Source organism: Arvicola amphibius, chromosome 8 (assembly GCF_903992535.2).
Source record: "Arvicola amphibius chromosome 8, mArvAmp1.2, whole genome shotgun sequence".
NCBI lineage: Eukaryota > Metazoa > Chordata > Mammalia > Rodentia > Cricetidae > Arvicola > Arvicola amphibius.
Genome location: NC_052054.1, coordinates 22056434 through 22073614, shown reverse-complemented (window position 1 = coordinate 22073614; position 17181 = coordinate 22056434). Strand labels below are relative to the sequence as shown.

Genomic DNA, 17181 nt, shown 5'->3' with positions numbered 1-17181 from the left:
ATAAGGTACTGTGAAATTAGCATGCCTCAAGAACTTGCTTCATTATAGGAAGCTGATCTTACAAACAGCTTCATATAATTACAGGTCACTCTAACTCAATCGAGGTTCTCTGGAAACTCATTAAGTTCTTCTAAATCAAATTATTTTTCAAAAGTACTCATAAAATGTACTACTTAAAGAAAGCCTGTGGCAAAGGTCACAGACACTCTTCAATTCATTGACCCATCTTTCAGAAGCATTTGCAGAGAACTCACATATTACAACTTGATCCTCCTCATAACTGAGACATTATAAGTCTGTTTTTCAGAGGGAAGAAAATGGGCTCTAATGAGTGGAGAGACTTGCCCAAATCATACAGTAGCAGGGCAGAAACTTCAAGGGTTCAGACCTCACGCTGCTCCCATCATACCATCTACTGGGTACTCTGGTTATAATTATCCACGGAAGTCCTGCATCCCTAGCTACATTTAATAAGTAACCATGTTACTACTCTCAACACCCTTTCCAGAATCCCACTTTCTGATTTCTGTGACCTCTCTGTCTGTATGTCTATCTATCTCTCTGTCAGCTATGGAAATGGCAGTTGCATTATAATAGAGATTCTTTATAAATCCTTATTTCTCATTTAACAAATACCCTTGTGCCATTTTTGAGTTTGCTATAGAAGACTTTCATATGGTAAATGGATTTTTAAAGATATTAAATTACTATCATTGCCTGGGGTGCCTTTATTTTCATTATGTTAGCAATATCTTCTGACAGTTCCTAAATCAATATGTTGAATTTGTTCTAGAGAGTTCTGTTTCACCCATTTTGGGAATATCAGAAAATAGACACCGTGCAATACAGTCTCCAAAGTGTTTGCCTTAACATGCTTACTAGTGAGAATGTTAATTGACATTATGTAGCAAAGGGCAGTGTGGTCCTGTAATTCAGGGGAAATGTGTCAAAATGTTGGAGAGGAGGATTTTTAAAAAGTAGACAAAAAAAGACCAAATACCGACTTACAAAAGGCAACGACATGGTGTGCGAATCCGGCAGGAAGAACCTGAAAGCAAACAAAAGGTATTCGTGAGCACCACACAGCACTGAGCATGCCCTAGTTAAGGGTAATTCTGAGACTGTTGCAGATTTGAGTTCAGTTTGTAAAGATGGTCTGGACTTAGTCTCCCCCAGCTTCAAGATTTCACAAAACCACATATAACGTTACAACTCCATTAACACAGTTCAGTCTTTGGAGAGGTCTCCGGTTTCACTGGGGATGTGCATTGCCTTCTGTACAGCTCTACTATAGGCACACAACCATATCCCCACCGAGGTCAAGACACAGAGCAGGTCCACCAGCACAAGGGGCTCCCACACGGCTTTTCTACAGCCACAGCCATGACGACCATCAGCAGGCTGCTGTCTGTTTTAACATTAAATATCCATCCACTTATTAAGAAAAAAATAATGACATCATTCATACTTAAGAGACTACTACTAAGTAGTATATCGAATCATGATTAATTAAAGAATTCTGTTCTTTCTTATGCATTGGAATAAGTTTTAATTCAGAAAACAAATTTTCTTTCTTCTCATTGCTACTACAGGATAAACCGCTTATTTCTAAGCCCAAACAGTAAAAGTAGACATGCTCTTTAAAATATCATTCCATATTTCCAACATATCTCTGACAAGAAACCTTTGGCTATTTACCATAGGACCAGGTAGGGTTGTTTTTACATATTACATCACTTAATATGCATACTGCTATCACCCCTGTGTGACCAGGGGGAAGCAAAGACCTTGAGAGGCTGAATAAGTTTTATATGACTACACCAGGAGTGTTTGGGAGCAGACAGTTGGCTTCTAGGCCCAACTATCCCTCAAGAGGATAAATATTAATAACTTTAAGATGTCTTGTGTCGTCACCACAAAACCCCCAATTATTGCTAGACTTCATCATAATAAAGAGAAACTGAATAGGAAAAATGGCCCCATATAATGACACCAGTGTTTTGTTCTTTTGTGAGACAAAATACATGTTATATAACCCAAACTGGGCTAGAATTCTTCCTTCTGTTTTTTTCGGTCTCCCAAGTGTGTGCCGCATTATCCCAAACACTAATTTACAAAATAAAAATGATGTTTTATTCAAACACAAAATGATAGAAAATGGCCAAAGCAAAGACTAGAGCACAAAGGAAGACCCCCCCACTAGAAAAAACGAACCATTCGGCAGCCCTTGAATTGCTAGCCCGGTGATGTCAGGCGGTTGTAGACACGGTTGTAGACACGTAGTCAGGCTGACCTTTGAGAAAGTGCTTTCAGCGAGCAGAGGTGATGATGAGCGGCAACATTTTCAGTCACAGATAAAAAGCCTCGAAATTAGGCTCTTTAGCCAATAGAGACTTCAAAAAGCCTAAAGGTAACATCCAGATAATGATAATAATTCAGCTGCATACCTATCGGGACAGAATTTCTGTAGCTTTATTAGCTTAATGACACCGCATTATCACTGAAGATTAGTAGCTATTTTCTCACGCAACCAAACAATGCATTTATGCATAGCTGTGGCAAATTGGCCATTTTAGCAACACTTAAGAGGTACCTATCCAATAAGCCACTGGTGTCCTGTCCCGGATACTGGGGCTCTGCTTTGTTTACAAATGTCTCCTTAATGGTCTAGGGTCAGGAGGTGGCCGAGGGAGGAGGACTCATTACTAGCATGTGTTAGTGTGTAAATTAGCTATACGTGAAAACGAGGGGTTATGGGGAGCCTCATTTCCATATGAAGCCACATTATTTTAAGAGATGGGGGACAACTCTACCTTACCAACATTTTAATCTATCAGCAACTTTAGAATGCTTATATTTTATTCCATTTGTGGAAGCCATGATTAATTAATGCATTTTAACTAAACTGTCTATTCCCTCTCAGTTACTCAAACAAGATTACTTCACTGGGGGAACATAAATGCATGCTGAGCGCTCTAACTCTGGCGGCTTGCTCGCAAAGACTTCAGAGACTGTCCACCATCATAATGCCTCCCCATACTGCGGTCATTTCACACATTTCTTCTCTTTTAGCTGCCCTTCGCACTCGCCAGCATCCTTCCCTCACGCCTCCCGGAGAACCCAAAAGCTATTGGATAGGGCGTCTCACCCTTTCAACTCTGAAACTGCAGGCTTCCCTCCAACCACAGGAGAACATCTTCCTAGAACGGGAAGCCGATCCCCACTGCTCCATCTAAAGTTGTCTCTACTTTACCCCTCCCCCACTTTCTACTGTGACTCATGCCCCCCCCTCCCCATACGGTATACTCTGGTGAGTCCCCGCTTTAAAAACAAACACGCCTTGACCCAGGGGTGCCCTCCAGCTCTGACTCAACTTCCATCCTTTCTCAGAGAAACTTCGAGAAAATCCACATTACCTGGCTTCCTCCTCACTTCCTAACCTTCTTTGAAACACTTTGTCAAAGGATTCGTATTAATGCCACCGAGGAATTCTTATCCTTATTTTAAAAACTGGGAGGTGGACGCTTAGGAGAGATCATGAGTGAGAAACGCCTTTCCTTTGAGTGACTGGGGAAGCCCAGGGCTGACCCAAAGCATTCTTTCAGGGTACCAGACTGGGGACTTCCTTCCTCCCTGTGCTAATGTGTGTGTGTGTGTGTGTGTGTGTGTGTGTGTGTGTGTGTGTAAACTAATTTGCTTGGCAACCTGAGAAACAGGTGATTTTTATCTCCTTGATGAAATTCAACCATGACTAAAAAGGAATAAGAATCCTTCCCTGTGTCGCCTTAGTGGAGCAAGCTCTTGACCTTGGTCGCCTGCATTCCTGACTCTAGACTTCCCGGGCTTCGGGAGGGCTCCTTAGTTGCCCCCCCCCTCCCAGATGGTGACACAACAAGAGAGCCACTCGGAGATCACGACCCAGTCCTGACACCTCCGGGAGATGAGAGAACTTAGAGCTGCTGTGAAGTCATTGGCGTGCCTCAGGAACTGATTGACCTGTCACAGCAGGATGGTGACAATTTGCATTGTAAACCTAAGAGACTCAGTTGAGGCGATTAGAGCGTTCACCTCCCCTAGCTCTACCCCAAAGCTGAGGTGGCATCACGGAGCTTGGGACTGGCCTATAGGTCACCCCTCGTACTACCCTCCTTTCTTCTAGGCACAAAGACATGCGCTTTCTCTGAACTTCAGAAGGCCTGGGTGGACGCTGGCTCTGCCTCACATCCGTGCTTCCTTCTGGACCTTCCCCAGCTGTACAATCTGTGACCAGGCACATACAGCTGGTTCTAGGCTACAGTAACCAAGTTAACTGCTGGGGGAAGAGTGGTCCTTTCCCTGTCATGTAACCAAGCAGACTAAGTATTCCAAGAAGTGTTACAACTATAAGATGGCAGTATGTTAACAGACTCGGGTCTCACTGCCTGGAACAAATCCACGGCAGACATTTGTACAAGCAAAAAGGAAAGTTTAATAACTTTCGAGTAAAGTCACTGAGGACCGTGGCATAGCTTGCTACCACAGCATGGCCTTAACACATCTTGTCTCCAGAGAACTTGGTACCAGAAGAAGGTTTCTGCTTTAGCAAAACCCAAAATATACATACTCTTGATTTAGTGGTCAGGAAGCAGTGAGGCAACCGACCTCAAGAGGCAGGAAGATGCTGCTGCAGATGCTGCTGCGTTTTATAGAGTGGTGAGGTGTGGCCTTGAGCCTTTGTCTCCGCGAGGGCAGGACAAACACCTCCTTGCCTAATGACCTTGTGTGTCCCTCTGAGAGGAAAGGGAAAGAACAAAACATTGGAAGTCTGGGGCTGTTCCTGCTTCTCAAAAGGGATTTCAAGAAAATTTAGTCAGAAAAACAAACAAACAAACAAATGACCAGTTTCAAAAAAGGAACAGGAGCCAGGCATTGGAGGTGGAGGCGAGACCATCTTTGAAAGTTCAAGTTCAGCTTTCAGTACACGGTGAGCGAGAGCCAGTGAAGAGAGGAAGACTGTAAAGGGTATAAGGTCAGGAGAATGTTGCCAAATTACATGGCTTCAAGGACACATGGCAGCAAATGGACTGAATAAAGATGAAGCTTTCTAAGAGAAGCCAGGAAGTCCCAGACAGCTTCTCTGGGGTCTAAGAAGAGCCATAGAAATGAGACAATAAATCTACGGCATTCAGCTGAAAAGGAAAAAAAAAAAAAATCAAGGGTGTGTTTATTAGCATACAGGACCGCCTGAAAATACAATACATAAATAAATACATAAAAAACCTTCCAGGTTTGGAAGATTATTGTGTTGCTGAAGACAAAAGCCTCTCAGAGAAGTGTTAAAATGACCGGTTGGCTGGCCCTCACACTTCCACTTGTAGGAAGTGAGTAAAAAAAAATTGGTTAGTCCCCAAGTGAGGCAATTCCTCTAACCCTGGTTTCCAATGTGACTAAGGACAGGAAGATGCTTCAAACAATGACCAGACAGACTCAGAGCCCAGAAAGAAACATTCTGCTTCCTTTGGGGTATCCCGTTTCAAACTTGCTACAAGTCAATCAATGACTCTTTCAAGTATAAACTTATAATAAAAAACATATCAAAGACTAGGTCTGGATCTGTATTATTCTAATGATTCCAAAGAGGAGTCAGGAGTTCCTAATTTTTCTGTATGTCCCAGATTTCAAAACCTCACACGGAAAGGCATGTTCTTGTGTGCCACATAGCATCCTCCAGGGCTGTGAATATCTTCCCTGGGCTTTTAAAAAGCAATTCTCTAGATTGCAGCCTGAAGTATCTTTTTAGAGTGCACCAAGTTATTACACTAAAAGCAGATGATGCGGACATACTTTACAGAAGGCCAGCCCAGTGAACGGCTCCGCCTCACACACACACTCAAATCCTCAACCAGGAGCCAAAGTAATGGCGATGCAGAAATACCTGACATTATGCCTGCGAGACGCATGACAGGGGCCGAGAGACTGACTGCATCATAAACACAAAAGCAGCTAATCTCCATTTCAACATTTTACTGCTCTCTCTGGGGATGATTCGGGTACAGATGGAATGGGTCCCTGAGTCCCTCACAGTCCCCATGTCAAAGGGCAACCCCAGGTGAGAAGGTATCTAGAGACAACACTGGCCCAGCAAGTGACTAAGTTTTGATGAGGCCAGAAGGATGGGGCCCTATTCCAAAGGATGAGTGTCTCCCCAGAAACAGAAGAAATCAGAGAATGATCACGTCACATGCAACCCCCCACAAACACACGTGGAGAGAGAGAGAGAGAGAGAGAGAGAGAGAGAGAGAGAGAGAGAGAGAGAGAGAGAGAGAGAGAGAGAGAGTCCAAACAGCTGGAGGAATCTCAAACCAGAAATTAAATTCTATGACACCTAGATCTTGGTCTTTAAGCTTCTATAAATGTGAAAAATGTAACTACTGTTTCAGTGGCCCTGGCTGTGGTGTTCTGAGCAATGTGACTAAAGGAGAAACATTCCTTAAGCAGAGACAATGTTTCTGAAAATAACCATTATCATAAGAAACAATGCCACACACACACACATACACACAAACACAAGCTACAACAAATCTCAAGTTCCTATCTTAACCCTAGAAGATATGAATAATTATATGGAGCAAAATGAATAAAAATATGTTAATTTATGCAATTGCAAAAAAAACTCTTCTCTTTTTCAAATAATTCTATAATAAAACTGATCCAATAGACTAACACTAACAAGCCTTTTTGGTTCTGTTTGCTTGTTTGAGGCAGAATCTTATGTAGCCCAAGCTAGCCTTGAACTTGCTCTGTAGCTCAGTGTAACATTGAATTTCTGATCCTCTTGCCCTTACCTCCTGTGTGCTGGGATCACAGATGTGAGCCAACACACCCAGCTTAACATTTTTAAGGTTTTTGAAACTATTTTTTAATTAATTAACGTGCAATATACCGCAAAGTGTGGTTCCTTCTGTTTGTCTGAGCCCACTGAAGAATATTTAAAATGTATCCATTAGTAACAAAATTAGTAATAAAAACTAGAAGAGGCATCTGAAGGAAAACAGTGTCGGCTAGTGCGGTCTCAAGGGCAGACTCCGAGAAGCAACACTGGCAATGAGGGCAACACCACCTCCATGTCGCTTGTCAATTTCTACTCCATAATTTCATTTATTTAATCACTTATTTTTGACGTATTTTTAGCACCAAGGCACTACAGCATAGACAAGCAAGAGCTGTGGAATCCGACAAACCAGTTTTGCAACTTAGTAACTGTATGGTTACTCTATTGCTGAACTTCTTGACAACTGAAAACAGAGACAATACTACTTACCTTGCAAAAGCCAAGCACAATTATCATGGGTATTTAATAGTGGGAGCTATTTAGCAATAGTGTTTTGAGTGCTAAGCACCATGCGGGGCGTTTGAGCAGAATCTCTAAGAACCTGACCAGCTGGAAATGACATTTAGATAAAAAAGATGGATGATGGAAGCTAACAATTTAAGAACGCTAGATCACAAATAATAGGGTTCTGATCTAGCTAGAAGGATTACAGCATATCCTCAGAATAGGGCCCAGAAAGTTTCAGTCACAAATTAGTTGAGATGAACTGATTAAAGATAGGAGAAATAGCAAAGAAAAGAATGTATCCATTGACCCAGCAGAGCGAATCTTCTGGAACTGGTGAGAGGCGAAGGCCACCTGACCACTGGACTCAGGATAAGAAGAAACATATATGGGGAGTATATGTTTCCAGTAATGAAATCTGGAAGTGAGCAAGGAGGGGTGACTGCCAGGCTAGGAACAAAAAATACTCTTTTCACAAGAACTGGAATGCCAGAATGTCCTAGTAAGTGGTCATCCCACGTGATGTGACGGGTAGGAAACTTTACAGCAAGGAGAACCACACAGGTAAACAAGGGCCTAAAGCTAGGGGGCTGAGAGGAATGCAAAATATAGAAAGCTTAATTTTGTCAATTAAGAAGATGAATGAGTTTGCCTAATTGGTACAGGTAGGTCCATCCCTCAATATTCAAGGTCATCCTTTCTGACCCCTGAAGTTCTCAAGGACATGAATGCATTCAAACCAGCAAAATGTAGTGCCTGGCCTGAAAGTGCTCAAAATATTGTTGGTGAGTAAATATATAACAAAAATGCTAAACACAGAATTAAGAAAGCCAATGTATGAGTAATGCAATACAAAGAAGATTCACTTTCTCTTTCTGCAGAGCGGGATTTGCCATAATACATGCCAAGTGTTGAATTTGTTCATGTGAAAGCTTGCTCTATCTCTAGCAGATCAAAAGACTGAGATAAAAATCTGAAAGGTTGCCATCTTGGTTGCTAAGCTCTTGTGCAATACTGCCTTAGGAATCTATCATTCATTATGTTCTTTGCTACAGTCAAAGAACAGCTGCTTTATGACTCATAAACATCACACTAGAATGTAGATTAAATCCCAATCACAGATATATGTCCAAGGTTTACTTAAGAGCATAAGCTGACTTGATGACTAAGCAATGATTAGAATAAAGTAATCTAACGTGCTAAGATATCAAAGAAGAAAATGAAATGAATGCTTCCTAGAAGATAGGACCAATTCAGAACCCTCACTACATTCCCACCCAATAAATAGTCTCACCAACCTCACAGGAGAGATCTCTGTCTTCCATATTGTGTACTAAGCCACAGAGAGGCTAAACAATTCCCCAAGATTATACTTCACAAAGGGAGAGAACTAGGAGATGAACAGAAACAACTGGGCTTCAAAGTCTAGCAGAGTAGAAAATGAGCTTAATAAAATCAGTTATCATTCGTGACTCCACAGCACTGACCGTTGGTGGGACACAGCACTCCCATTTAACTTAGAAGCCAAATAAGAGCATCCACAATCACTATAGCTAACTCTTGCTGTCCTGGCCAGTGAAATAACATAAAGACAATAGAATAACACATGGCCATCTTGGTCTCAGATAACACACACTTGGGGGGGGGGGGGGCACAGAAGAAAGAACAAAATTAGAGAAGCTACAGGACCAGCAAGGGCTTTAGGTCTAGAAATGTAGCTTAATTGTAAACGCTGTCTAATAACCACAAGGCTCCTGTGTTCAATGCCTAGCACGGAAAAACAAAAATTTACTATAAACTTTATTAAAACAGCCTGATATTAACTCAAGAACTGAAAAATAATCTTTGAATGAAAAGATCATTTAATGAAAACTAGATTTTTTTTTCAAGTAATTTATATAGTGGTTGTTTGCCCATACGGAAAACACGTCATCTTGATCCCGACTTAATGCATATATCAGGATCAAATAGCAATAATCACAGATCCACTGTGAGAACTCAAAGGACGGACCTTCGGGAAGAAGCCTCAGGTAAATGAGATCGTAAAATCATTTATGGGCAGGGCTCATAGAAACATTATTGCCCCTTTCCCCACCCCCTAAACACCCTGATGGACTGAATGTTATAAAAATAATTCTGCTTATCCAAAAGCACCATTAAATTAGGCCGGAATGTGTATATGATTTCATGATAGAACACCTTCCCAGCCTGTGCCAGGCCTAGACGTTAGCCTCATTGCACACACACACACACACACACACACACACACACACACACACACACACACAGAGGTGGGGGTGGGGTTGGGCAGGAGGGAGGATTAGGCAAATGACAAACTAAACCTCAAAGGCAACAATTATTTGTAGACCAGCACGATGTCACAGGCCTTTACCTCAGTACCCAGGAGTCAGAAGCAGACAGATCTCCATGAGTTCAAGGCCAGCCTGATTTACACAGGGGGACTGAGGCAACCCAGAGCTACACAGTGAGACCTTGTCTCAAAATATAACAACTTGGAAGCATGTACCTGGTAAGTCTCCCTTCCAGAAAATATAAATATAAAACAAACACAAATTTAAAATTGTAAGAAGTGCTCGAACAGGCACTTCTTCATAAAGAAATTGTGATGTCTTAGCAACCAGAGGCAGAGACAGGAGTTCAAGGCCAGGCTGGACTATATCTTAAATTCTAGGCTAACAAGGGCTACATATTAAGACCCTATCTCAAAAAAAAAGAAAAAGAAAAAGAAAAAAAATGCTAATTATTAAAAATATTCATGGAAATGCAACAAGCCATATATTTATCTTCTTGAGCTATGCAGATTGTATATCCCTTATCATTTGAGGTTTTAAAAAATATTAATATACATAAGATATTTTTGGAGTATGACCCAAGTCTACATATAAAATGCACTTACTTTATTTGTTTATTTATTTGCTTATTTGTAGTGCTGTATTTTACTACAAATTATATTTTTTTGTAGTGATCTCTGAGCCTCAGGGTGCTGGGTACATATGTACCTGAGTTATTCAGCCCCCTTCAGTTAGGTGTCATACATGCTTCATACAAATAGCCTGGAGGCAATTTAATATACTATTTCTGTTCATTTGCGCTTGACTGAGACATCTTATGTGAGGCCAGGTGTGGAATTTCCCACTTGTGGTATATTGATACTCAAAAGCTCAGCAGAAGGAGCAGTTCAGAAAGACAGGGTTTTAAAACGAGGGACATTCAATCTGTACCAAAGAGACCTAGCTTAAAGATCATTTGGGGCTGGAGATATGCCTCAGCAGTTAAGAGCAAGTACTGCCCTTGCCCTGGTCCCCCAGTTCAGTTCCCAGTACCTGCTGGAACTCCAGCTCCAGGAGGGATCCCAGCATCTCCAGCTTCTGCAGGTACCTACACTTACCTGTGTGGAACCCGTGCAAACATGCATACATATGCATAATTGAAATAAAGTGAATTCAGTTGAAAAAAAGAAAGAACACTGTAGCAATTCAACTTGTAATAGTCCAATATTGGAAACAACTTAAATGTTAAATAAAGAGCTAAGGTGTTAGTCATGAATATTGTTGAAGAGGCTATTGTTAATAGCCAGAAAGTAAACACATTAGGCTTTCTGGGTCAGATAGTCTCACATAATAAACATAGAAACAAGCTTTGGCCATGTTCCAAAAATAGTTGTTATATGAAAATATGTAATGGGCTGGAATTTGCTAATAGGGCACTGTTTGGCAGTCCCATATAAAAAGGAAAAACAAACAATCTTATAATGCTGTATGAATGGCTTTCTAGAACACAATGTGAGAAAAAAAAGTACATCACATTTTCAAATTCCCAGTGATTGAAATCAAGAGAGTTGAGTGGGGGCAGGCAGTGCTCCACAGGAAGGAGCGGGATTGAAAAGGCCTTATGACCTCATCTAAAGAGTCACACAGGCATATACATCAGTACATTTCATCGGGCCACACCTTTCATTTTTGCCTTCTCCACACTTCGTATTTGCAAGTAAGATGTAACTCAATTTGGAGAAAAGGGCAAATGGTTTTGACTAGAATATTGATCTAAAGAAATAATATCTAGAATTCAATGTGGATTAAAAGCTTAAAAGCCAGATTAAAAACTTAATACATTTAATTGTGGTTCCTAAAGAACAGGGGGAAAAAGTAAGTGCCCAGGGGACAATGAAATCAAGGGCAAAATTTCCCAGGCTTGAAAAAGAAACCTTAGGTGAGAGTGTCAAATGCATGTGCACACGATACATATGCCACCTTGCCCAGAAAGTCTTTGATTACACATTCTTTGTGATCATACCAGGAGCAATTAAGACCATTAAGCGACCCTCAACAGTAAGCAAATCAGTGGTATTGACACATGTTCTGATTATGGGGCAAGTTAGAAACCAGGAACAAGAGAGAAATCACCTAAGCCTTCCACACTGGAGGCAGAGAACACCTCTCAAGATTCTCACAGTGAAAGAAAAAAAAAATACCATACTGAAAACATGTTTAATCCTTAAAACAGAACCACATACTACATGTAAAGCAACAGAGCATAAAAAGTTGTAGTCTTTCCAGATGACAACTGGCTACAGAGCCCAGAGGTAAGCCCAGGCTAATCTGTGCATTGCCCATGGCTGAGGGGGTGCAGCAAGCCCCTGGCAACAGGGACAAGCTCCTTCCCAGGAGAAAAAAAAACACAGCTAACAGTGTGCCTATCTTCACCACATAAACAAAGCATGCACATCTCCACCCACGGATGCATGAGCTTCATAACTGTGGGCAAAATACAACTGTGAACACTTCAGAAATCATTGTAGAATCAAGTTTATTAACAGCCAAGTTTTTCGGGGGGTGGGTGTTGTTGTTTAAATCATGACACACACATCACAAAGATAAATGTCCATTTACTATCTGAAAGTTTCTTCAACCATGACCCGCATCCTGAACTATGTTTCCCAAGAGAAAAGTGCTATGGTGGGAATGTCCTGGTCTGTAGGGTAGGAATGTGTAACACAATTTAATATATAGTTACACACAGAAATTGAGCACTAGAAATATGGCCTGGAGCCCCTGAATAGCTGAAATGGGAATAAATACCACAGCATGGCAGCATTTTAAAACCCAGAGCGAAGAATTGAAAATTTTTTGTGCTTTGTTACCTTTTTAGTATTTACATTTCCCCTTAACAAAAGCCTGTTGAGCTTAAATTGAGAAATAAAATATCATTCCAAGTCATAGCAAAGTTACTTTTAAAAATAGCATATTGAATGATTTCAATTTTCTTCTAAGTACTTTAAAAAAGTATATTAAAAATTTTAAGGCATAGAAACATATGATGAATTTAATGACTAGCAATGTGCCCACCAAAGAAATTATGTAATGCAATGTCAATGCTGTTGTGTTTCCTAGGTAACTCTCCCTGATCAAGACTCTTTATGACGCGGTGCAAAATATGAGATGTCAAGCCCTGGATACAGGCTTCTTCGTTTTCTTTAATATATTGGTGGTGGTGGTTGGGGGGTTAACATTTAGACCTACGTGTATCATTTAATAGTTGTTAATGCTGAAACGTGGCTCAGGTCACTGTCCACTGGCCAGAAGATGAGGTATATTCTAGCTTCATCAGAGTCGTTAATGTTCCCTCATACCCATTTACTCCCCTCCCAGAAGGTGACCATTAACGATGTTCATAGCATTAATTTATATTTTTCCCTTTATGATTTTTAATCTCTGTGCTTTCCTACACAATAGCTTTGCTTGCCAGTTTCTGAATTTCACATAGATGAAATCATGCAATGTTAAGTAACTTATTTTTATTTGCTTTTCTCCTCCACACTTAGAGGTGTCTGTATGGAAGCACAGCACCGCCTCATTCACTCCTGTACCATGTTCCATTTTATGACTGGTACATAATTTATGTTTCCCCATCAGACGGACATGAAGGTATTGTCCAGCTTTGTGGTCCTACACAGGAAGCCTTCTTCTGTATGTCCTCTGGTGCATATGAAAATTTATCTAGGGCAGTGGCTTTTAAACTTTTTGGACCATGACTCATAGTAAGGAATGGCATTAGAACACCATTACACACATATGTGTGTATAAAACTAAGGGGGGTGGTCATAAAACAAAGACCCTCTGACTTGAGACACATTCTTACGTTTTCTCCGTTTGCAATTTTTAATTTTTTTTAAAAAAATCACTCTCTACTTAATTGATTTCAGAACTCATGAATAGGAGCTTCTCGTTGGGAACAACGCTGCTCTGAGAAGGGTATGTACAGAGGCTCGGGACCCTGAGGTCAGGAAATGCATATGTCAAATGTCGTCAACTCTGAGTCATGACTTAAATGAACGTTTTCATTTACTAGTATGTAAATTTCCCACTGTTTTAAGAGTAAAAACCGCAAGACAACAGATTTTATCGTTTCATACGTCACTAAAATATCAATCACTTCCCATGTGCTAAATAAGCAGCCAGAGATGCCAACCCCAGACTGATGGGTTATTACACCAGGGAAAAGGAAAATGGGGGGGTGAGGGGACTTCGAGGAGCAGAACCTCGCCAAGGCTCCAGACAGCAAACAGTAGGGTCCCTGAAGCTGCCTTGGAGGGTGGAGTTCGGGAAAGAGTCCTAGAAAAAGAACCTAAACTGGGATATTTCTATTTTTAATTTTCACCTGATTCCTAAAACATCAAAGTTTGTTACAGGGGGATTCCCAACATTTTCGGACCCCTTTTCAGTATAAAGCGGAAAACGCTTCTTAGCGTCCTTAAAGTTGATACGGTAACTAAAAGGGGGAAAAAAGGGGACACAGTTGCACTTTGAATTCTCCCTGGAATTTTTAGGAGTCCGACGTTCTCGAGAAGCTTTAAGAGCACAAGAGAGAACGCAGTTATCATTAAAGCATCAAAATACGTGCATTTCCCCAAACGGACACAAATCACTTCTCACCGACTTTTTTTTTTCAGCCTTTGGTTGAGTTCGGAGTATTGTCAGGTCTTAAGGATCAAGACTATCAAGACTGCATATCGTAACCCAGCGACACAGCGACACGTGTGAGCGATTGCGGCACTAAGTGCCCTTCGGAGGGACCCAGAGTCTTTCGCGGCATCCCTGGCCGCAACAGGGAAACCCATGGTAGGAGTTTGTTACTTCAGTACCCGAAGGGAGGGTCCGGAACACCGAGGTCCGCGCAGCTATGACGATTCTAATATTTACGCCACGGAAACTGACAGTTGATACAAAATAGAAACAAAATAATTAAATATAATAGGCGACAGTATCATTTTTCAGTCATGTAGAAAAGATACTAATCAAAATCTGGCATTCATTCTTGAAAACAAAAAGCAGAGCTATAGGAGACCTTTCTTGGCCTGCTAATGGGCAGGCTCATTTCCTATAGCTGTCACATTACTACAAATGGCTGGTTCAAAACAAGAAACTTATCTTCTCAAAATTCTAGAGAAGTCTGACATTTAAAAAGTATCAGCAAAGATCGCGTGCGCCCTCTGGTGGCCTTTGAGGAGAATCCTCCCCGTGGCATTGCTGTGCAGCTCCCCGAAATGCCCAGATCACTCACATACTTACCCACCGGGGGAAGTCGGACTCAGGCAAGCCGCTCCGCTCCGCGCTCAGCCTACGTGGCCATGACGGCGGCCTCTCCTAGCGTTCTCCTGCCTGCCAGGCGAGTGAGGCTGGAGAACGCCCCAGCCACGTCTATATCAAGGCTCGGGCCGGCCCCGCCCCATCTGAGTGACAAATAGCAGATGTTGTGGGCTTTGCCGCGGCAGCCAAAGGGATGGCTGCACAGACGTGGCTGCAGGCGGGGCTGCGAGAGGAGCTGTGCCCCTGGGTGTCACGCGGTTGGGTTCTGGGGGTCTGCGGGGGAAGGACAGCCACGCAGTCCGCCGCGATGACTGTTCTCAAACTGGTCACCATCAAATTGCCACAGGTAAAGCGTAGTCAGTAATTGAAGTGCTCCCTGAAGGCCAAAACAGAAGAATGGAGTTCAAGGACAGCCTGAGTAGCGAGACCCTGTTTGGAAAAGGGAAAGGAAAAGAAGACGGCAGAATTTTTTCTTTCCGTGATTATTTTACCTGCTGTGTTCTTCCTTGGGTGGTCTAATTTGGACGTTTTCCTGAAATATGCTTATATAGGAATCTCTCATTGATAATAAATCATGGGAAACTGTTTTTTCTTATTATGCTATTTTCAGAGTTCTGTTTTTTTGAATATGAATGGGTTCCCCTGGTAGTTGTGACATGGAAGCTTTTCCTCAGAAACACAAGCCCGCAAAAGGTTTTAGGACAGAGGGCTGTAATAAATCTGCACAAGGTCTAAATTAACGAGGAATGATGGCTCTCCCCTAAAGTAGGGAGAAGATGGGGTGCTGTACCACACATGCTGGGCTGCGAGGCTGCATGGCTGCTATGCAGCAACTCAGTAACGCCCTCAAATCTGTATATTTTCTTTTAAAGAATGACACATGATATAACCCTCTCCATTTTGAAACACCACAGACGTCAAAAGTGTCTCTCATGGTGAAACCCACCCAGAGCGGCCCCACTGCAATCCCCCTCAGCAGTCAGAAACCCTGTAATTATTTGTTTTTTTAAAAAGTACTTCCAAACATAGCTTCATTTCAGAGACTCTTCACGAACTTCTTAAAATGTCTTTATCAGCCAGGTATGGTGGCTCTATGCAAGGACTGAGGAGGCAGAAGCAAGAGGCTTTGGTATTCAAGGCATCCACGGCCTCCCTTGGCTACATAGTGAGAGTTCAAGACCAAACTGGACTACACGAGAAACTAGCAGGAAAAAGAATTTTTTTCCTTATCAAACAAAAAGCAAGAAGATTGATGCTGAAATTTGTATTGTGTTAAAATGTCTCAGAGCCCTTCACTATCAGGGTGTATTCCTTAATGGGGGTAACAGCTATGACGATTCTAATATTTACGCCACGGAAACTGACAGTTGATACAAAATAGAAACAAAATAATTAAATATAATAGGCGACAGTATCATTTTTCAGTCATGTAGAAAAGATATTGAGCAAAATCTGGCATTCATTCTTGAAAACAAAAAGCAGAGCTATAGGAGACCTTCCTTGGCATGCTAATGGGCAGGCTCATTTCCTATAGCTGTCACATTACTACACATGGCTGGTTCAAAACAAGAAACTTCTCAAAATTCTAGAGAAGTCTGACATTAAAAAGTATCAGCAAAGATCGCGTGCGCCCTCTGGTGGCCTTTGAGGAGAATCCTTCCTTGCTTCTAGGGTGTTTGGGTACCGGTACTATCCCATCTCTGCCTCCACCTCAAAGTTGTCTTCTTGACTGGTGTCTCTACTATGACTATCTTATAAAGACTCTTTTCCTTGTGTTGTATTTAGGATCCATCTTAATTACTTCAACACAAGTTCAGCACCTAATGTTTTCATATGGAATTGCCTCCAAATTGGACCTCTGGGTTTCAAGGTCCTTGCTGTACAAGTCCTTAATTTAGAAGGCAAAGCTCCCCTCCACTCTCACTTTATATATATGTAAATCAAATAAAGTAACAAACACAGGTCCCGGGGATTAGGACATAAATGTGCATGTACTGGGGGAAGGTATTATCTTTTAATCCTTTGCCCTGGTTAAAAAAAAAATCCAGATTTAATTTGTTGTAGAAATCTGATGGACTGATTATAACTTTATATGGAAAGAAAAGAACACAGAGGAAGAAAAATAACCTTAAAATGGAGGTCTGGGTGTACCTTAAGAAGAGGAGGAAAAGCCGGGCGGTGGTGGCGCACGCCTTTAATCCCAGCACTCGGGAGGCAGAGGCAGGCGGATCTCTGTGAGTTCGAGACCAGCCTGGTCTA

General features: G+C 41.7%; 1 protein-coding gene across 3 annotated transcripts in view; it reads right to left on the bottom strand.

The window, feature by feature from the left end:
- Window positions 1-15018, bottom strand: part of Plagl1 (PLAG1 like zinc finger 1) — a 43710-nt gene extending 28692 nt beyond the window's left edge. For 2 of the 3 annotated variants that reach the window (XM_038340650.1, XM_038340649.1), the window contains exons 1-2: window positions 14905-15018; window positions 1009-1048 (exon numbers count right to left, since the gene is read on the bottom strand). The gene's annotated coding sequence lies outside the window, so the exon portion shown is untranslated. The remainder of the gene's footprint in view (window positions 1-1008; window positions 1049-14904) is intronic. The other variant, XM_038340651.1, reaches the window with a different exon arrangement.
- Between the last annotated feature and the right edge of the window lie 2163 nt (window positions 15019-17181).